We start from the raw sequence: 22,106 nt of genomic DNA on the forward strand, positions 1-22,106 counted from the left end.
TCTTCTGCTCCTTACTGGCAACTTTCTTGCTAGAGGAGCTACGGGGAACTTTTTTTGGGGCCATCTTCTTCAGATGTCATAACAGCAGGCCGCAGTTGCACGAGTTGCACGAGTTGCAGAGTTGTCTTGTCTGTGGCCACAAGTGACATCGCGTGACGTTATGCTGCACACACCGCTGCAGGACTTCTTCCTGGCACTGGTGGTTCTCTTGTGCACCTAAAAGCAATGGAAGACAGAGGAACATCAGTTATGCAGCCTAAAAAAATCGAAAAACACACAAAAATCAGCAATATCCCATGCCATCCATGCCCTCAATGATGTTTAAATTCAAGACACCCCACAGAAATACTAGGCGCATGCACCACTCACTACCCCTGGGCATAATGGATGAAAGCAAGGCAAAATGGGTGCAGGCCTGAGAACACTGCCTGCATTCAAAATGGCCCCTTGCCCCCCAGCACATGGCCAGGGCCTGCCTGTACCAGCACTCAAAATGGCCCCCACCCACATGGCCAGTCCCCATCAACACCCCAAAAAATCGAAAAACACACTATTATCACCACAATCCAATGCCATCCATGCCCTCCATGATGTTTACATTAAAGAGACCCCACAGAAAGACTCAGTCCATGCACCACTCACTACCCCTGGGCAAAAGGCCCCAACAGCAGCCCAAAAAATCGAAAAACACACAAAAATCAGCACAATCCAATGCCATCCATGCCCTCAATTATGTTTAAATTCAAGACAACCGACAGAAAGACTAGGCGCATGCACCACTCACTACCCCTGGGCATAATGGATGAAAGCTAGGAAAAATGGGTGCAGGCCTGAGAACACTGCCTGCATTCAAAATGGCCACTTGCCCCCCAGCACATGGCCAGGGCCTGCCTGTACCAGCACTCAAAATGGCCCCCACCCAACATCACTGGTCGATGGTGATTGAACAACTATACTGGCGGCCTCTAAAGCACTCAAGGGCTTGGACTTAAGTTGGCATGGTGGTGGTGGCACTGAGCCAAATGGAGCGGGGGTGCTGCTCCCGGCAGCTTGGTCCCCAGCAGACCCTGCTGCTGCTGCAGACTTCAAATGTCTGTGGGGGGCGGAGGAGGCGATACTGGTCATGCTAATGCCAGATGAAGTGGAGGATGTGTGTTGCTGAACTTTACTACGTTGTGCACTTGCAGCACCACTAATTGAGGAAATGGAGGTCGAGGTGGATGGAGGTCCCTTCTGGCGAGAAAATATGGAAGCGGTAGGTGGTGGTGTACTAGTTAACTGTGGTGGTCCCCTTGCCTCATTGTCAACATCATGCTCAGCAGCTTCTCGGGCTAGGGTCAAAATGTCTGTTTGCTGCATGCCCGCTGGGGCTGCAGTGACGTTTATGATGACTGCGTCGTCGTCGTGAGAGTCTTCATCAGCAGGAGTATACGCCACTTCTTGTTCAACGTCATCATCACACTCCATAAGTACGAGACTTCTGGGGACCTTCCTTTTACGCTTAGCTACCTTTGTCAGATCATGGTGTGCCTCACTCTCAGACGGCAGTGGTGGTTCCCAAGTTGGATCCATATCATCAGAAGGAAGGGGGATTGAAGAAGATGTAGACACCATCCTTGATCTTTTCCTTGCTAGGGATGTGGAAGACAATGAATGATCAGGAGGTGTGGCTTCCTCAAATGATACCTCGGCTTGAATGTCGATTTCCTGATGTGCCCCTACTTCGGGAGGAACAACTATTGTGGGCACTTGTGCCGCCCCATGCACCTCTGCTTGCGCATCTCCTAGGGCTGCCTCTCCTTCCACATGTACTTGGGCTTGTACCTGCACATGTGGTTGTTATTGCGGCTGTGGTTGTTGAACACTCGTCAGATGAGTTACAACAACCTGTGTTGATTGAGGGACATTGCTGCTACTTTCTTGCGATGAGCCAACATCACTGGTCGATGGTGATTGAACAACTATACTGGCGGCCTCTAAAGCACTCAAGGGCTTGGACTTAAGTTGGCGTGGTGGTGGTGGCACTGAGCCCAATGGAGCGGGGTGCTGCTCCCGGCAGCTTGGTCCCCAGCAGACCCTGCTGCTGCTGCAGGCGTACATATTTTTTTCCCAAAAAATGTGGCGGTCGGCACACCAGTCTCCTTGGTAAGTGGCGCCACTTGCTTCTTCTGCTCCTTACTGGCAACTTTCTTGCTAGAGGAGCTACGGGGAACTTTTTTTGGGGCCATCTTCTTCAGATGTCATAACAGCAGGCCGCAGTTGCACGAGTTGCACGAGTTGCAGAGTTGTCTTGTCTGTGGCCACAAGTGACATCGCGTGACGTTATGCTGCACACACCGCTGCAGGACTTCTTCCTGGCACTGGTGGTTCTCTTGTGCACCTAAAAGCAATGGAAGACAGAGGAACATCAGTTATGCAGCCCAAAAAATCGAAAAACACACAAAAATCAGCACAATCCCATGCCATCCATGCCCTCAATGATGTTTAAATTCAAGACACCCCACAGAAATACTAGGCGCATGCACCACTCACTACCCCTGGGCATAATGGATGAAAGCTAGGCAAAATGGGTGCAGGCCTGAGAACACTGCCTGCATTAAAAATGGCCCCTTGCCCCCCAGCACATGGCCAGGGCCTGCCTGTACCAGCACTCAAAATGGCCCCCACCCACATGGCCAGTCCCCATCAACACCCCAAAAAATCGAAAAACACACTATTATCACCACAATGCAATGCCATCCATGCCCTCCATGATGTTTACATTAAATAGACCCCACAGAAAGACTCAGTCCATGCACCACTCACTACCCCTGGGCAAAAGGCCCCAACAGCAGCCCAAAAAATCGAAAAACACACAAAAATCAGCACAATCCCATGCCATCCATGCCCTCAATGATGTTTAAATTCAAGACACCGCACAGAAAGACTAGGCCCATGCACCACTCACTACCCCTGGGCATAATGGATGAAAGCTAGGCAAAATGGGTGCAGGCCTGAGAACACTGCCTGCATTCAAAATGGCCACTTGCCCCCCAGCACATGGCTAGGGCCTGCCTGTACCAGCACTCAAAATGGCCCCCACCCACATGGCCAGTCCCAATCAACTACCCAAAAAATCGAAAAACACACACAAATCACCACAATCCAATGCCATCCATGCCCTCCATGATGTTTACATTAAAGAGACCCCACAGAAAGACACAGTCCATGCACCACAAACTACCCCTGGTAAAAAGGCCCCAACAGCAGCCCAAAAAATCGAAAAACACACAAAAATCAGCACAATCCCAAGCCATCCATGCCCTCAATGATGTTTAAATTCAAGACACCCCACAGAAAGACTAGGCCCATGCACCACTCACTACCCCTGGGCATAATGGATGAAAGCTAGGCAAAATGGGTGCAGGCCTGAGAACACTGCCTGCATTCAAAATGGCCCCTTGCCCCCTAGCACATGGCCAGGGCCTGCCTGTACCAGCACTCAAAATGGCCCCCACCCACATGGCCAGTCCCCATCAACACCCCACAAAATCGAAAAACACGCACAAATCACCACAATCCAATGCCATCCATGCCCTCCATGATGTTTACATTAAAGAGACCCCACAGAAAGACTCCGTCCATGCACCACTCACTACCCCTGGGCAAAAGGCCCCAACAGCAGCCCAAAAAATCAAAAAACACACAAAAATCAGCACAATCCCATGCCATCCATGCCCTCCATGATGTTTACATTCAAGAGACCCCACAGAAACACTCAGTCCATCCACCACTGAGTACCCCTAGGCAAAGGGCCCCAACAACAGCCCACAAATCGAAATTCCAACATTGTAGTTGCAGCAACTATAATGCCCCAAACAAACTTACTTGTGAAATTTCTAACCCAAAAGTGATCCAAAGAAAGTCAAAAACGCCTCAAATCCAAATATCCAGCAGCATCCACAAAATGTAATCCTTCCAGGTCAAGATCCAAATGAAAGTGACCAGCACATGAAGAAAGCACTGGGAGGAGCCTGCTGGACAGGAACAGGAAGTTGGAGACTGTGGGGTACTTCCTTCCTCCCACCCCCCCCCCCCCAAAAATGGACTCCTTGCGAAAAAAAGTGCAGGCAAATGTCAACCTGGGGAGTTATTCTGATAAAAATCATCATTTTCAGAAGGTTTATGCTGCTTGCTGGTGGATTTCTTGTGCAGAATTGCAAATTTTGCAATTTCGTGAGTGCAAGATTGTTGCTGCCCGCCGCATCTACGTGTTCGCAATTGCGAGCTATGGCGATGCGTGCTGTGCAAGGTGGCAAGCCGCGATGACGTAATCGCGGTCGGCAAACTCCCGCGGGATCCCGCAGCAAGATCCAAAATGGCGCAGCACACGCAAAATATGGAGAAAAACAACTCTGCTAACGCTGAATGACAGTAAGTGAACACCACGTGCCGCAATATTGTATCACCAAAGCAAAAAAATCCGCTGCGTGCGAATTTGCGAATTTTCGGCAAATTTGCGAGAGTTCGTTGATTGCGAATTTGCCGAAAATCCGCAAATTCCGCGAGCGGAACGGATTTTACGCCCATGCTTACAAAGTATTCTATTTTGAGAAAATGGTAAGGTAATATTTGAGGAATAGTTACTTTATTTTCCACAAATAAATACTGTTGATGACAAAATAAATGCATTTTCAGAAAGTAAAAGCTGACATTTGGAAACAAAATTTGAATGTTCTAAAATATTATTATTAGAATTATAAAATATTTCTAGCGTGTGCAGCTACCCAATAACGAGCCTCCTGGCACTGGCAGCAATACAGTAGGGACATTTGGGATATTCATTCTGCTTGGATGAAAAGCTAAGTTTTCAGCTGTTTCCTAAAGTTGAATTCATTGTGGTCTGGTCTTAATTGAATGGGAAGAGTGTTCCAAAGTTTTGAGATGAGGTAACTGAAGGATCATCCACCACCTCTGGCTCCCCCAACTCTGGGAACGGTTAGCAGCGAAAGATTGTTTGAGCTCAAATCTTTAGAGGTAGTATATGGAGTGAGAAGATGTTGAAGTACATGTGGTACCTGAGAATGTTTTACCATGTGGGCTATGCAGAGGGTCTTACATTTTACTCTCTCTTTTATTGGCAGCCAATGAAGTTGCACCAAGGCTGCTTGTGTAGAATGTGTTTTGGACGGTCCCGTCAATGCTCTCAGTGGCTATTGGTAGAGAACAGTGGTGAGGGGGTGGAGAGATGTGGGGGGTAGCCGATTCCTTCCTCCGATGCAAGAACCAGGAAGCACACAGGCTCTCAGACTCCCTTAGCCAATCACAACTCTGCATTACAGCATCATTGTGTTTGGTCTGAGCACCATGGTTTAGCACTCAGAGAGTGACTGGGGGGCTGTTTATATTCCCCACCCACACTGTGCAATACAGCTGGGTGGAGAACATGCTAAGTGTGCATGCCGGATTGGCCGACCCGAGACGGCCAGCCAAAACGTCATGCGGACCAAAGTTGCAGCAAACACTCTTCCTCCCTCTGGGTCACGGGTTCCCAGCCCAACTCCGCACTAATCTAACTTGTCTACAACTGTAAGCTTGATACTAAAAATAAAATGATATTAACCCTTTATTATCATTTTATTTTTCCTTTGCACTGTCCTCAAAGCACTCAAAGCAGTGGGGTGATGCTCCTCCTCCTTAGCAAAGGAGCCACCGCTGAAGGCTCTAACTGTAACATGTGATGGGCTGCGCAGGTAGAGTGAACTTGGCGTAGTCCAGTCAGGGAAGTATCAATTCCTGGACCACTTTTCTTTGACACTTCATAGGCAGCCATGTGAGTGTCTTCCAAAGAGACCTTATGTGCCTGACACCTTTTAAGCTTGGGTGGCCATCGTTAGGTCTTTGTGACACCTAGGCTCCTTATTTCGGACTTAGGAGGAGTATTTTATTACCCCAAGTGTGACAGCCAGAGGAATTGATCACATAGTGATGGAATGTTTACTGTCACAATACCTAGTTTTTGTCCCCATTTAACTTAAGGCAGCTGGAATCCACCTAGTTAGATATCTTTTCCAGACAGATGTTAAGTCTCTTAAAAGTTATATTGGTGTTTGAGACAGCAATCTGGGTCCCATCTGTGTAGCAGACCATTTGAAGCCCAGATTGCAGATGACGATCCAGAAAAGGGGGTGGTGATGAACTGAGTGTCTGAATTAAGCAGACCATTCTTACCCAGTCCAAAGATCAGGGCTTGATCCATCACCGTTTTTTAGCTCACTGCACCATCCCAGCTCAGAACCTGGCTACATGCAAATTAGTCTGTTCCTGTCCCAGTGCATGATGGGAAGAGGGCAAACCAAACTACCAAGCCAATTCCTATACTGGGAAGGAAACAAGCTTCCGGGGACCGGTTTCTGGCATTTCAGCCATCGTCGGCCCGGCTTGCTTGAATCCTGATGGTGCAGTGAGCAAGGGACTCATGTCTGAGTATACCCTGCCACACCTATAGTGGCCAAAAACAATTCAGAAAAGGGGGTGGTGATGAACAGAGTGTCTGAATTAAGCAGACCACTCTTACATAGTGATGGATTGTTTACTGTCACAATACCTAGTTTTTGTCCCCATTTAACTTAAGGCAGCTGGAATCCACCTAGTTAGATATCTTTTCCAGACAGATGTTAAGTCTCTTAAAAGTTAAATTGGTGTTTGGTGACAATGAGACAGCAATCTGGGTCCCATCTGTGTAGCAGACCATTTGAAGCCCATATTGCAGATGACATCTGAAATTGGTCAGACATATATATTAAATAAAGTGGGCCTCAAAGAAGCACACTCTGCATTTCAGCTGGGGTATCTCTGACAGAATGTTCCCCACAGTAAATTGAAAGCTCCTGTCTGTTAGAAATTATGTTAACCATTGAGCTGATCCTGTGATCCCTGCATTTTTCAGCCTCTGGTAAAGAATCGGGCGGGAGATCGTGGTTAAGGCTGCGTTCAGATCCAACAATATTAGTGCAGCGGATCCACCTTGAGCCAGAATTTTCTTTAGGTCCTCCATTATCAGCATAAGAGCTGTTTCAGTGCTGCAACCAGCCTGAAATCCAGCCTGTGTCTGGTGCAGTAGTCTACTGGAGTTCAAGAAATCAGTTAGAATGCCATTAGTCCATTTCTCTCAAGATTTTACTGACTCCAGGCAGGAGTGAGATTGGCCTGTAGTGTTCTGCATTGTTTGGTTCCAAAGCTGTTTTTTTAGCAGATGGCAGATTATGGTGTGTTTCCACAGATTTGGAACATGCCCGCTCTCCAGGGATAAAGTATAAATGGATGGTAAGATCTCAAGGTCTGTCTCACCCTCTTTCCACATGATTTCTAATAGGGCGGGATTTAGGCGTGATCCTGACTTAATTGTGGTTGCAATTTTAAGCTCCTCTGTCTGAGTGAGATACAGGAAAGCAGAAAGTTCCATCTCAGGCTTCCTACTTATTATCTTGTTGGTCTTGATTTGTGTATTTTCCATGCTATATAAGCATGTTAACCCTGACAAGGAGTTGTAGATTAGTCTGACTTTCTATAAAAAGTAGTTAGCTAGCATTTCACATCTTTCTTTAGAGGAGGAGGGACCTGGGTTTGATCATTGAGTTAACAATCAAGAAGATTTCTTTGGTCAGTAGTACTGATTGTCCAATTTTGTTGTTAGTTAGTAGTATTCAAATTATAGTTCAGCATGTTCTGGTATCAGTTAGTGTTAGTTTATCACAACAATCTGCAGCCGCGGCTCTTATATCATGATATCTATATTTTTTGTTTTTATGACAGTATTGATCACAGGCTTCCCTGGCATCTAGTGATCATTCTGATTTGGTGGGTTTCTTTTAAAAACCCTGTTATATGCATTTAATTGGGTTGTATTAGACCACATGCCTCCAGCAAAAACTATTTGTCCTCGAGTACTATTGTACCTCTTAAAAAACAAATTAATATAAAAAGAAATCAAGTGGTGCAAGTAGGAGGTGGAAATCCTTGATTCGACTGGTCTATTAACAGCCCACAAAAAGACAAAGTTAATAGTTATAAATATCAGGGTATTGTCTTTAATAATAAATTTAGCTTTGAGTGACACTTTGGCTGGGTACTTGCAAGGCACAAAGATAGCTATTTAATATATGCCAGGCAAAAATTATCCCAATTCTTTTATGTGGGATTCCTGGGTTGTTTATAGGAAAAGTCTGTGATTTTAAGAAATTTGGAAGTTGATCCTGTGCCACTCCTACGGTTTCCATGTAGTCTAACTTTGACGCTGTTCAATTAAAACTTGGATTCATTTCAATAGAATGAAAAAGCGAGATTGCATGCATAAACTTTATAATTTATTTGACAAGTGTTGGAAAGCACACTTTAGCAGCAATGTGTTAGATAGATATGTCACACAGTTACACCAATTATGAAGAAAATCTTAATGTAATTATAATATTTGAATTTTAGGATTTGTACATTAATTTTAAAGCAATACATTCAGGTAGTGCGATGCATATAAATCCATTTGCAATATGGCAGGGGGCATTGATCAAATGGTAGGTAAGCAATTTATAGCAGTCAAAAAGTCAATGACTTATTGTAATGAGATCTAATGAAAATCTGAGAGGGCAAATGATTTAGTAAAAGCCTTCAACTCACATCTAAGACGCCAAATCCTAGGTATTCGACTTAGTGCTCTTCAAAATCATCATAATTTAAACAACATTATATCAGCGGTCAGTGTGCATAATATCCACATTATTTAGTGCATCAATGCTTCTATGTTCTTACATTTTTTGAAGCAAAACATATACATCTTAAACTCATTTTAAGAAGTTGGCATGAGGCAATTGAGTATTTACTCACTCTAGAATCAATGAAAGTTACAGTAGCCATTTTTAATGAAATTATGAAACGAAGTTTGAATTTTTAGCAAAATTTTTTTGTGTATTGTTTTTTAACGCACTTTTATATATAATTCAGTTTTTACTCCTCACCAGTTTCAAAGATCACCAGCCGCCACTGCAGATTGGCATGTGTGCATGTCCCCATGAAAACGGGTACATACCTTAGTCTTGTCTAGCATGTGCGCCTGCCTCAAGCAGTGACCGTCAAAAATATATAATAAGAGGCACTTCCATAACAAATATACATGTAGTGAAACCGTACGTCAATAGGCAATGTCATAGAATAAGCAACAGTGCATAGTATGCAATAATGGGATATGTCACATCAGGACTATACACATCTGCCATACAAAGTGTCAATACTGAGCATAATAGGCCCTGTGAACGAGAAATAAAGACAGCGTCTTGCTGCAAGTCAATTTGCAGAGCCTAGCTGGGTTGAAGCACAGTCATGCAACTTATTTGCAAAAATATGTTGTTCTCTGTGCTTTACCCTGCGCAGGCGCACAAACTGCTGCCATGCATCTGCCCTAGGCACCCTTGCACCATTGTACAAGGATGGCTGCGTAGTGGTGAGAATATGCTTTGGTGCAGAAAGGGTCCCCTTCCTAGACAAAAACAATAATTTTCGATTATTTCCCCTTCCAGTGTGCTGTAGAATGCAGCACGCGTTGAAAGAAGAAAAATGGTTGAGAAATGAAAACGTTTCCTTGTTGTGCCTCTCTACACCAATGCTGGACTAGAGTAGCAGTCCGACGTATTTCCACATGTATAATTGCTTGTAAATCTGGAAATCCAACAGTGGACCTGGGTGTTGGTTGGAAAGACCCACATCATCACCCATGTCACACCCCTAACATGCAAAGTGTTGTTTGAGAAGTGGCAATATTTCAAGAAGACGTAAAGCCATACAGGGTTGCTTTCTGTGTCATTGTTAGAATTTGGCAGCCGGTTGGGCTGCTGGCAAGTCATGCAATGTGACCCGCCTGTGGCGCAAGGTGTCTGTGAAAATCCCCAAACATCACACAATTTGGATGTGAAACAAATATGTGGGACCTATCCCAGGACGCATGTAAATGTCTGTACCAAAAGTTACCAACTCATAGTAAATATCATGCATTATGATGTAAGGAAACCTTACATGAGCATTACGTGATGTATTACTTGCAAAAAAACATGCTTCACCTCATAATTCAACAGTATTCTGGGTTGCGGGCATTTTGACATACAAAACGTGCCGCATCTTGGTGAAAAATTACGCAACATAAATATTGTGTTGCCTTCCCTGTACAAATGCCTGATTCCACAATAACCATAATGCAACCTAACGGAAAATCATGCAACAACTAGAAATGTCACGCATGCAGATAATGTGATCCATAAACTGAAATTGCATCTAAAACAATGACGCATTGGCCAAAATATGACGCAAAACATAAAAATGTGTTGCATCCATACAGGAAATGATGCAACGACTCAGCCATGCCGTAAATCAGGAAGCACACAGGGGCATATTATCACGAGGGTTTATCTCCGCTTTTTTGGCTTTAAAAGCCAAGAAAGCGGAGATAAAATTATCTCCCTATTACCTAGCTGTCGCTAACACCAGTTAACGACAGCTAGTAGGAGATAGCGACCATCTTGTGCCCCGCTTTGCATGTCAGTGATATTTATCACTAATGACATGCAAAGTGGGCGTGCCAAGATGTTAGCGACTGGAAACAGTCGCTAACATCGCTATCTTCTATTACCAACTTTTGGAGATATTCGCGCTAAGCGCGAATATCTCCAAAAGCTAACACCTGCCCAGGAGCAGTTCTTAGCCAAGTTATCCAATGGGAGGTGGATAACATGGCTAAGAGCATTAGCTCGGCAATGCATGAATATCGCTGACTTTACAGCGATATTCATGCATTTCGGCCGATTTTTATCGCTTAGGAGATAAACCTTGATAATAGCAAGGCCCCTAAGCGATAAAAATCGCCGCAGCTCGGCGATAAAAATATCGCCGCTAAATCGACATAGCGATAATTATCGCTAGTTGTTGGGAATATGCCCCACAGTTATTTTTTCTTTCAAGTACTAGTCATAGGCGTGTCCTGTATTTTGTGTGTGTTTTGTGAAATAATTGCATTATTTTGTCTTTTAAATGTCCTCTTCCACTATTTGTCCTGTCAAAATAAATGTCTTTAGGGGTCAGTTTGCTTTTTTGGTATAGATAGTTGAAGGTTACGTTTAAGGTTTGGTTTTAAGTTTCTGTTTGTCTTTTTTCTATTTTTCTTCATTCTTTCCCACCAAACATGTCAAGCAGGTCCAAAAACCTTTCACACAATGAGTTTGGGGGCCTTCTTTGGCTCATTTTCCATTTTCTGCCAAGGTTGATAAGCACAGGGGTACGTGTCAGCAAAGGATACTCCCCGAAGGAATGCCGGCAAAGGTGGTAGAGGGTCCAGCAGCCGATGTCAAGGATCTATGATGTGGATCGGACAGTCCACCAGATAAACCACCGCTGGCAGGATGTTGTCAGCAGAGAGGCTGTCTTGCTGAACCATCTGGAACTGGAAATCGGTGGCCCTATTAATAAGTCAATACCACCCCAAAACACACATAGAGCTTATTTACAAGTCCCTTGCGCTGCCGTGTGTTGCTTTCTCCAATATTAAATGAGAGGCACTGGTGGTGCAAAGGGCTAATTTACAAGCCCCCTGCACTGACGATTCATCACTTTTTGTGAGGCACCGTTGGCGTATTTTGCAGCCCCATATTTGCAAGGACAGGAACAGCCACCCTGCATGGATTTTCCTGTCCTTGTTCATATAGGGCCATAACGTGCATCGCTTTGGTCATAGGGATGTTCCATGTGTGTTTCTGCTGGTGTTTCCATGCAACATTCATGGAACCTGACACATTCCCAGATTTTGGAGGAATAATAAACCTGTAAACATGTCTCAAGGCTACGCCTCCACAAGGGAGGTGTAGGGTGGCACAACAAGGAGGAATGTATTAATTTCTCCTTGTTTTATCCTCTTACTGTGCGTGCTGCATCCTGAAGCACACAAAGTACAAGGAAATCACCACTGTTTAATGTTTATCTGCAAGAGGGTGTCCTTTCGTGCACATTAATAATCCTCCCTGTGACTCAGGCATCCTTCCACAGTGGTGCAAGGGTGCCTGTGTCGGCTCATGGATATAATGATGTGCCTTTGCCGGGGAAAGCACAGTGTTGCAACATATTATTCTGAACATGTTGCATCCCTGTGGCTTGGAAGTGCCACATCTTGGCGCAGCCAAAAGGCTTGTGGTGCCACACTGCAGCACTTTCTTGTAAATGTGGCTTATTGTCTGTAAATTCCATATTTCCATGCTTGTGTAATGTCAATGTCTGGTGCTCAATGCATACCCTGTATACAAGTCCAGCACTCACAGCTCATTGTACCTCTGTTTATGTCTCCTACGTGGACCCCTGCCATACACACAAGATGAGGTGGACTTGTTCGAGGACCACAGTGCTACCAGTGAGTACGAATTCTCAATGATTGTCATCATGATAGCCAATGCAAAAATGTACTAGGACTGTTAAGAATCAAATATGCTACAGTGGACAGCAGTAAGTGCCATGAAATACTAACATACATGTGCCCTGAAATGATATCTTTCTTGGTGTCACATGAAAGTAATCATCTGTGTTAAATGTTTCAATTTACAGTGCTTGACTCCAATCCACTATAAAGTCAAAAATGCACAGTGAGTCGCTAACAAATGACATCACTGTATCAAACGTTGTTCTGGCATTGACTATGTCACATGATTTGAAAGTTTGCAGAAAAGGCAGCCTATAAGGCAATATGCCACTGTGTCGGTTATGCCCCTACTCATGCAGCATTTCATGTTGTTTGTCTGTGCAATGACTGATGCAGCTGAAAAACACATTTGACACATATTCCAATTCTCATACACAAACATTCTTCCATGTATGGCTCATGTCCCAGAATTTACCATGAGTAAACATGTTTTTCAACAGACGTTACTTGAAGCTAGCCTCACTTCTCCTTCCACAGTGCTATTTCAACATGGGCTGCATTGTGCAACACACACAGCAAGATTACAATGAAATCACAGTTTGCTCATGAGCTGGAGGTTCTACCTACCCACACTGACACAAAGTGTACAACAATGCAGATATATTTCCAACATAGGGCATGCTTGTCTGCAGTGACACATGTCAATATCTTGTCACACTTTAACGTGATAACATTTTAGATTTAGTTGGCTCATGTGCACCGTGAAAGAGGAACCATGTATGACGGTCAAAGCTCAGACTATTTTTAGTGTAAATGGATGGGACTTTACATGATCTGTATGTGAAAACGTGTTTGTAGCTTGGGGATTCCGTGTAGGGTTTTGGAGTTTACAAGAAAAAGTGGCGCCTATGCTGGTAACGGTGAGTATGGGTAAAGACAACAAGATAAGAACATTGCAACACGGTCAGAGGAGACCCAAAATGTTTGTAGCTTGGGCAAGGGCAGAAACCTTTGTGATTTCCAAATCCAAACCTACTTTATATTTCCAAATGCTTCTATGTGGTCATCAGTAGTCACCAGTAGCTGGTCACCAGTAGCTGGGTGCTGAGCAAATATTGTGCATCTTGGTGTCTGTGTGTGGAGCGACTATCAGAGCAATGGCTGTGCAGTTACCATGTCCAACAGAAAATGTATTTGGAGCATTAGCTCGAAGATCATGATGTTAGGAACAATGTGAACGTTCATCCCTTGTCATGATCTTGTCAAGTCTGACAGGACATCTATGTTACAAATTTTAGCTACATCAAATGTGGGCAAGTTCTGATGTAGAAGATTAAGATCTGGTACATCCAGCAAGTCTATACTGGTTGGGTGATGTGACATTGTACAACAATCAAAGAGATGAGTGGAGGGTCCGAGGGAATGTTTAACGACCTCAGCACAGTTACAATCCCCCTAACAGGCTATAAAATATGTAATGAGTAACTGTGGGTCTATAACAAAGAGATGACTATGTGTATGCCTCAGACTTACAGCAAAAAAACGGACATTTACACTATGCGAAAAATATCCATCAGTTACTTGTCCTGTACTGCCCAATTCATCATTTGGTCTACTTCACATAGTAGGCAATCCGTGTTTTATCCATCTCTTAAGATTTTGTAATGAGATGGATAATTGCGGTGGTGTTAATGCCCAAGATGATTGGTGGATGTTGTCTGTTAGTAACTGAGAGCAGTGCGTATGTGAGTTGTGAAAAGAATGTGCTCGTGTTAAAATTAGAGAATCTACGCAATATTAATTTTATTCTGGAGTCATACACTTCCAACAATAAAAACGAAAGAGTGCAAAAAAGTCAGATGATTTAAACAAATAACTTCTGACTGGGTTTACTGGTCTGTAATTATCAAAAAAGGACTAGCTAGGTTGTGTTTATAAAGGGAGACTCAGTACGTATGATGGCAAACCATTTGGTTTGGTTGTTAAGCCCTCACCCACCGACCTAGTCGGTGGCATGCTTCATCATCGGGCCCACCACAGTGACGCCGAATGCGTCCCGGGTGTGCTTCGACTCCAGATTACTGAGGAGCTGGTATACTTCTCTGAGTGTGCTGTGAGGGGGTGTATAAGAAAGTGATTTAAAAGCTATGCTGTGGGTCCCAGTGCCCGAGGGTATATAGAACTTTAATAGCTGGGCCCACGCTAGCGTATAAAAAGGCAAGCGGACGCGGTGGAGTGAATTATGAACTCCCGCGTCCTATGTGGTCGACATGTTTCAGCCAGGCCTTTTCTTGTTATAAAACTGGCTTTCCTCAGGACCAATGAGAGTGTGGGTGAAAAAATTAATATTAAGTGAAATGTGTCGCACACGCTAAGGTGCTATACGTGTGTGGAGGGGGGTTCCCTCCGCTTTACTGTACACAAAACATAGAGGACGAAGACAGACGTACATGGTAAAGTCAGGTAAGTATTTTATACCAAAAACACAACGCACTGCCGGAAAATTAAAAGGTGTGTGAACGACCTCTACCGGCGGGATTCTAACGTGGCCATGAAATTATATGGCGACAGTGAGATATAAGGCGTTACTAAGCGAGGTGAAAAGTGGTGGACTAAACAGCGGAACATAGTCAATGAGTGAGAATCAAGCATAGGTAATTCTGTTTCCTCACACATGCTATTTGCTGTTAAAGCCTCAAAGGTCACCAGGCAGGGAAGAGCGGACCCTAAAAGTTTTTAGGGAGGCAGGGATTAGAACCTGTTGGGAGAGAAGGTAGCTTACCTATTTCGACGTGAAGGTTGTATCTCAGTACTTACGAGATTACCGGCCTCCGTGCTCCATGAACCTGTAGTCCTGCTGCGGTGTCCCGAGTGAGTGGAGATCAGGAGCGTTCTGATATTTATACTCGTTCAGGAAGGGCGGTACCTGCAGAGGGGTGGAGCAAGGGGCGTAGCTGCGCATGTAAAATGATCAGTGTCGAAATAGGTAAGCTACCTTCTCTCCCAACAGGTTCTAATCCCTGCCTCCCTAAAAACTTTTAGGGTCCGCTCTTCCCTGCCTGGTGACCTTTGAGGCTTTAACAGCAAATAGCATGTGTGAGGAAACAGAATTACCTATGCTTGATTCTCACTCATTGACTATGTTCCGCTGTTTAGTCCACCACTTTTCACCTCGCTTAGTAACGCCTTATATCTCACTGTCGCCATATAATTTCATGGCCACGTTAGAATCCCGCCGGTAGAGGTCGTTCACACACCTTTTAATTTTCCAGCAGTGCGTTGTGTTTTTGGTATAAAATACTTACCTGACTTTACCATGTACGTCTGTCTTCGTCCTCTATGTTTTGTGTACAGTAAAGCGGAGGGAACCCCCCTCCACACACGTATAGCACCTTAGCGTGTGCGACACATTTCAATAATCACTTCACTTAATATTAATTTTTTCACCCACACTCTCATTGGTCCTGAGGAAAGCCAGTTTTATAACAAGAAAAGGCCTGGCTGAAACATGTCGACCACATAGGACGCGGGAGTTCATAATTCACTCCACCGCGCCGCTTGCCTTTTTATACGCTAGCGTGGGCCCAGCTATTAAAGTTCTATATACCCTCGGGCACTGGGACCCACAGCATAGCTTTTAAATCACTTTCTTATACACCCCCTCACAGCACACTCAGAGAAGTATACCAGCTCCTCAGTAATCTGGAGTCGAAGCACACCCGGGACGCATTCGGCGTCACTGTGGTGGGCCCGATGATGAAGCATGCCACCGACTAGGTCGGTGGGTGAGGGCTTAACAACCAAACCAAATGGTTTGCCATCATACGTACTGAGTCTCCCTTTATAAACACAACCTAGCTAGTCCTTTTTTGATAATTACATATTAATTTGGGGATTCGGACTGGCTTATCTAGTCCTCTCTCTCCGTTTTGATTTGCTGACTGGGTTTACTGGTCGACATGTTTCTGCGGACATTTAAAGACCCCAAGTGGTGTCTGCCGCTTCCTCAGGACCCATTAACTTTTTGCTACTGCTCAAAAAAGTGATAAAAATAGTGAACACAACAATGGTAAATATCACCTGTTCACTCCTCGTATTCCTCCTGGGTAGGTAGAAGAAGTCCAGATGTCGAAGTCACCAAAACGCACACACATAGACAAACACAAGAACAAAGTGGGATAACAGACCATCATTAATATGGGTTACCGCTACCTAGACTAGATTATTGTTCTTTTACATATATGGTCAAATGACCCTGATTTACAAACAACTTTACAATGTAAACCATAGGCTCACCTTAGTTGTAAGGGGAACGGGCTTCACCTCACCTGGCAAGCAGCTCAGGACAATGGGGCACCGCTCTAGAGTATAGAAAATTATAAAGTTGTGGTAGACTCTGTCAACGCTGAACAAATTAAGACTCACAGGGTTAGTTCATACGGAGAGCTAGCATGATAATCGCCCTCTCATCTAGTCCTCTATATTCTGATTGTTGTATTGGGCTTCTGATCAGTAGAATGGGTTTATAAACATTATTCATATGGCAACCTCGATGTTACAGGGCGCTTGATGTTTCAGACTTTTATGAAATCAGTCGGTATTCGACAACGTTAAAATTTGTATTCTATATTTCGGTATAATTGCACAATGGTAAGTGGCCAGAATCGTTTCTAGAAGTGTTTAAACCAACATGCACCAAACGCTATTCTGTCCAGGGAGCTTGTCTCCGCCACCGAACAAAGGAATGGATGCCCCAGTTGATATAGACGGCAAACCATTGTCTACACCTTGTTTGAAGATCACCATTGACCGCGTGTTTTTCCCTTCATTAAAAATCTTAATGTTTCGCTGAAGAACAAACGTTATCACACGCCAGCAATTGATGCACACTGTGAAACGTTACCTCCAACCTGTTTGAAGGCGCGCAACGCTCAGTTACTCTAAACTGCAAATAGAAGTCTCCAAACTGTTTAGAGGCACGCATTGACCTGCGTGTTTTAACACCCATTGAAAACAACGCACATCTTTCATTTTCAATAGCAAAAATAAGCCTTGTGTAAATAGTACTTCACAGATTTCTGTGAATGCCTGATAGCCTTGTGGCATGTCATGTGATTATTGTGGATTTTTTAGTACAAATGAAAAATGTGTATTGCGTCCGTAAATGCACATCTGGGTTATCTGCACTGCCTTCAGAGTCCTGCCTGTGTGTAAATGGAATTGTTAACAGCAAGTCATTGGATGCGGCATCAGCATGCGTTTTTTCACAGAGTATGTGAGTGTCTGGCCAGGAAGCACTAGTCATGACAGTTGTACAAATGAAATCTATTGAATGGTGATCAATTCACCCAATGCACAAGGATATTTTATCCCAGGTAGGGACATGTGTTACTACATCCTTTATACATAGGTTCTTCCCCCTTGCTAGTACATCCTGGCATGCTGCATCTCTTTCAACATTCAGTGCGGCAATTACAAAATATATTGCTTCAGCGTGGAACCGCAAAGCACTTTGGCTGTGCCACGCTGTGGCACTTTAAAAGCACAGGCAAGTTGCTTTTCAAGGAGCCCCTGAGTACCTAGAGGTATCATAGTGGGACATAGTACGTACATGTTTGTGTAAAATGTTTGGTAAATCAATGAAGGGTTACTAATTTATCATGGCTCAGTGTGATGTTAGAAAGTCACTTTAATTTCATCTAATCACCATCTTATATTTATGATGTTCAGGTGATGACAAGGGATGTGATGAACAACCTTGATGTGTGCTGTTGTAGTGTGTTTCTCACAAAGTGATCAGATGATTGGCAAAAGATCCACAGTCCGCATCTACAATGTACTCATGCATTGACCAGCATTGAGTGTCAGTTATGTACACAATGACTGACAAGTGTCATTCTTGTCCAACAGACAACATGACTGCTGAGGATGAAAACATGCTTTCAGACACGCAAGACACGTTATATTCAAATCTGTCGAACTGCAAAAGAGTTCCGTAAAATGGCTTGTTAGTATGACATAGAGAAGAATGCAAAATCAGGGTATTCACTGTTCCAGCAAAAAAGAAAGCTGACGGAAAGGACAAGAAAACCTTCAAGAACATGGGCAATGGAGGTGGACATGATCAGCAGGCAGGTCCTTCATCGGCACCAACATCGGCCCAAGGACAAGCTGCGCACTCCAGTGCAGGGCAATCTGGTGTACAGAGGATGGCCACACTAGATGTTGAGTTTTTTTAACTTGTTTGCTGGTTTGAAACTGCAAATGGCAACAATGCTGTGCAAGATGGGCTGACTGCAGCAATCTGTGGACCACATCCTGGCCGTACTGTAGTGTCCATTTGATTTACATGTCTTTTATGCACTTCTATTTAATACTTAGTAATAGTTTTAGAGTAGGTGTAGTGTAGATTAGATTAGGTAGGCTTAAGTAATATAAATAGTATTTTTATCAGGTATGTCGCTTTTCCTTTCATATTTATTTTTTAGTAATCTAAACTTTGGGGTGGGTGGGTGGGTGAGTCGGGGATCTTTTATATGTTTAATACTTGACAGGAAAAAAGAAGAAAATGAAAAACATGTATTATTTGTGTATGATTACTTGTTTACTTCGTTTGTGTATAGGGTGCATATGCGTATGTCCATTGTGAATTGATGTGTTAAGGGGCAGATGCTTTAGTGGTCTTAAGTGATACATGTGTAGCATAGGATGAGTTAAGTTAAGTTAGGTAGGTAATTCATAGTTAGGATAGCTTAATTTTTAGATAGATATTTAAGGCTCAATTAATGTTTTAGGCTAAGTAAGTTTTATAGATTTGTAAGTAATGTTAGCTCCTGTTTGTTATTGTTAGTAAAAAAGAAAGTTTTGGCCATATATAATCTTGTTCATTATTGGCCAGCATTATATTTCACCTATATCTGCTTTTGACAGATTGGACCCATGCAATGTATTTTTGATTGTGTGTATGTGGGAGTGGGTATAGCACAATGGGTATGCACCATTATCATTTGTCTGACATTTGACATGTGATTTCAACTCTTGTGACTCAACAGTTTTGAACAAACTCTGTTGGGAGTTGCCATGCATGAGTTATACTATCATTTGGCACCTTGCAATTCTAAGAACATGTGCATGTGTTTGAAAAAATGTTTGTGACAGTAATGTTGAGTTAAGTTGAGTTAGGTAGGTAACCCATAGTTAAGATAGCTTCATTTTTAGATAGATATTTAAAGCTCAGTAAATGGTTTAGGCTAAGTACATTTTATAGATGTGTGAATAATGTTAGCTCCTGTTTGTTATTGTTAGTAAAATGAAAAGTTTAGCCATATATACTCTTGTTCATTGTTGGGCAGCATTGCAGTTCACAAATATCTGCTTTTGGCTGATTGGGCCCATGCAATGTACTTTTGATTGTGAGCCTGTGTGAGTGGGTATAGCACATTGGGTATGAACCATCATCACTTGTCTGACATTTGACATGTGATTTCAACACTTGTGACTTAAAACAAGTGACTCAATAGTTTTGAACAAACAGTGTTGGGAGTTGTTATGCATGAATTATACTATCATTTGGTACCTTGCAATTTTAAGGGCATGTATATGTGCTTGAAAAAGATTTTGTGACATTAATGTTGAGGGCTTTAGTATTTGGGTCATTAAGTGTTAGTTCTTACACAGATGGACAGCACACACACACTCCACATTGGCAGGTTAGGGGCATGCTCAACATTATATTGTACAACAAATGGTAAATTAATGCCACTGCTTATCACAATGGATGCAAACAAGACATGTTGACTAGCAGTGATGGAACATGTTCTTCAAATGAACTACTTAGCATGCATCTTGGTGTATGATATTTATTTATTTGAAAGTTTTATATAGTGCAAACCAGACCTTTGCGGGGATCAGAACCCTTTACAAGGTAAGAGTCTTAGTTGCATAGGTACAAGGTGCATAACATAAAGTTCAATGCTGGTCAGTGATAGTATAAAAAACATATCATAGATACATGGGTATATGGTACATAACAAAACGTTCCATGTATATCAAGCATAATATAGATAACATGTCCAGGAAACCTGGCTGGACAGAAGACATTATAAGGTTCCAAGTAGAAGATACGTTGGGTAGCATAATAACAGTAGTCCATGCTCAAGTAAATTTAGCCATTTGAAAGATGCTGTAGAGGGATTAAGTCTACTTTCTGGGGATAGAGCATTCCATATTCTGTGCGCCATCCCTGAAAAGGTTTGGTTATATGTTTTCTTCTTGTGGAATCTTTGCGGTTTCTGGAGAAGGTTTTTAGCACTTCTTGAAGATCTGACCCCACATGAGGGTGCCAGTTTCGGTGACAGATAGCTGGGTGCCTTGTGATTAATGGCTTTATGTGTCATACATGCTATTTTCAGATGAATTCTGGCTCTTCAAAAGGTAGCCAATTAAGGGATATGTAAGAACTTCTTTTGGAGCCAGTGATAAGTCATGCTGCCGCATTGATTCAGGCTCTTAGAGGGGCCGTTGCAGCTCTGGGCAGGCCGCAGAGAGAGACACTCCCATAATCCACTCTTGGGATGACTAGAGCTTGTACTGCTCATTACGTCCTTTTCTAGCAGGAAAGGTTTCAGTTTTCTCAAAGTATGTATCTGAGAGTTTGCTCCTTTTGTTGCATTGATGATGTATTTTTGCATATTGAGATTTCTGTCCAGTGTTATTCCCAGCGATTTCGCTGAATCAACGATGAGAGGTTGGCAGTTGAGTGATGTAAGGTGTTTGATCCAGTCTTGCATTATGGGTAGTTGGCAGGAGGAAATCGGTTTTGATGGCATTCAGTTTTAGATGGTGTTCGGCCAGCCAGGTCTGAGTTTTTCCAAGAGTTGTGTTGAGCGCTTTGATGTCTTCTAGGGCATGGATCTTAAGGTATAATTGTGTGTCATCAGCATACATGCGATATTGCACGTTAGACGAGTAGAGAATTTCAGTGAGTGGTTCCATGAATAGATTGAACAGTGTCGGAGAACGTGAAGATCCTTGTGGGACTCCTAAAGTGACTGATATGGGTTTGGACAAGGAGTAGTTGACCTTAAATTGTTGCGATCTGTTTTGGAGGAATGAAGTAAACCAATTTAGAACTGATCCAGATAATCCCATTCTGTGTTTCAGAAGTTCTATCAGGTTATCGTGTTTGACTGTATCAAAGTCAAAGGAAAGGTCTAGCAAGATGAGTAAGCAGGCTCCGTTCTGATCAAGGATTTGTAGAGCATCATCAATTATATGGGTCATTGCTGATTTAGTGCTGTGACCTACACGGAATACTGATTGGTATTTGTTGAGTGGATTAAAATGTTCAATATGTCGTTCCAACTGGAGGTGAGCACATTTTTCTAAGAGTTTGGCCAAGGTAGGGATGTTGGATATAGGGTGGTAATTGTTTAAGTCTGCAGGGTCAGCCGTAGGTTTCTTTAGAATTGGAGATACCTGCCCGGCTTTGAGGGTGTCAGGGATGCAACCTTGGCGTAAGGAGTTATTAATGATCTTGGTCCAGAGAGGCAGCAGCGGGGTGAAGTCTTTTACGAAGTTTGCTGGGAGAGGGTCAGTAAAGTGATTGTCAAGGTTCAGGGCGATGAGCATTTTGAGAATAGATTCTTCATTGTAGGTATTGAACGAAGACCAAAATGCATTATAT

Source organism: Lissotriton vulgaris, chromosome 6 (assembly GCF_964263255.1).
Source record: "Lissotriton vulgaris chromosome 6, aLisVul1.2, whole genome shotgun sequence".
NCBI lineage: Eukaryota > Metazoa > Chordata > Amphibia > Caudata > Salamandridae > Lissotriton > Lissotriton vulgaris.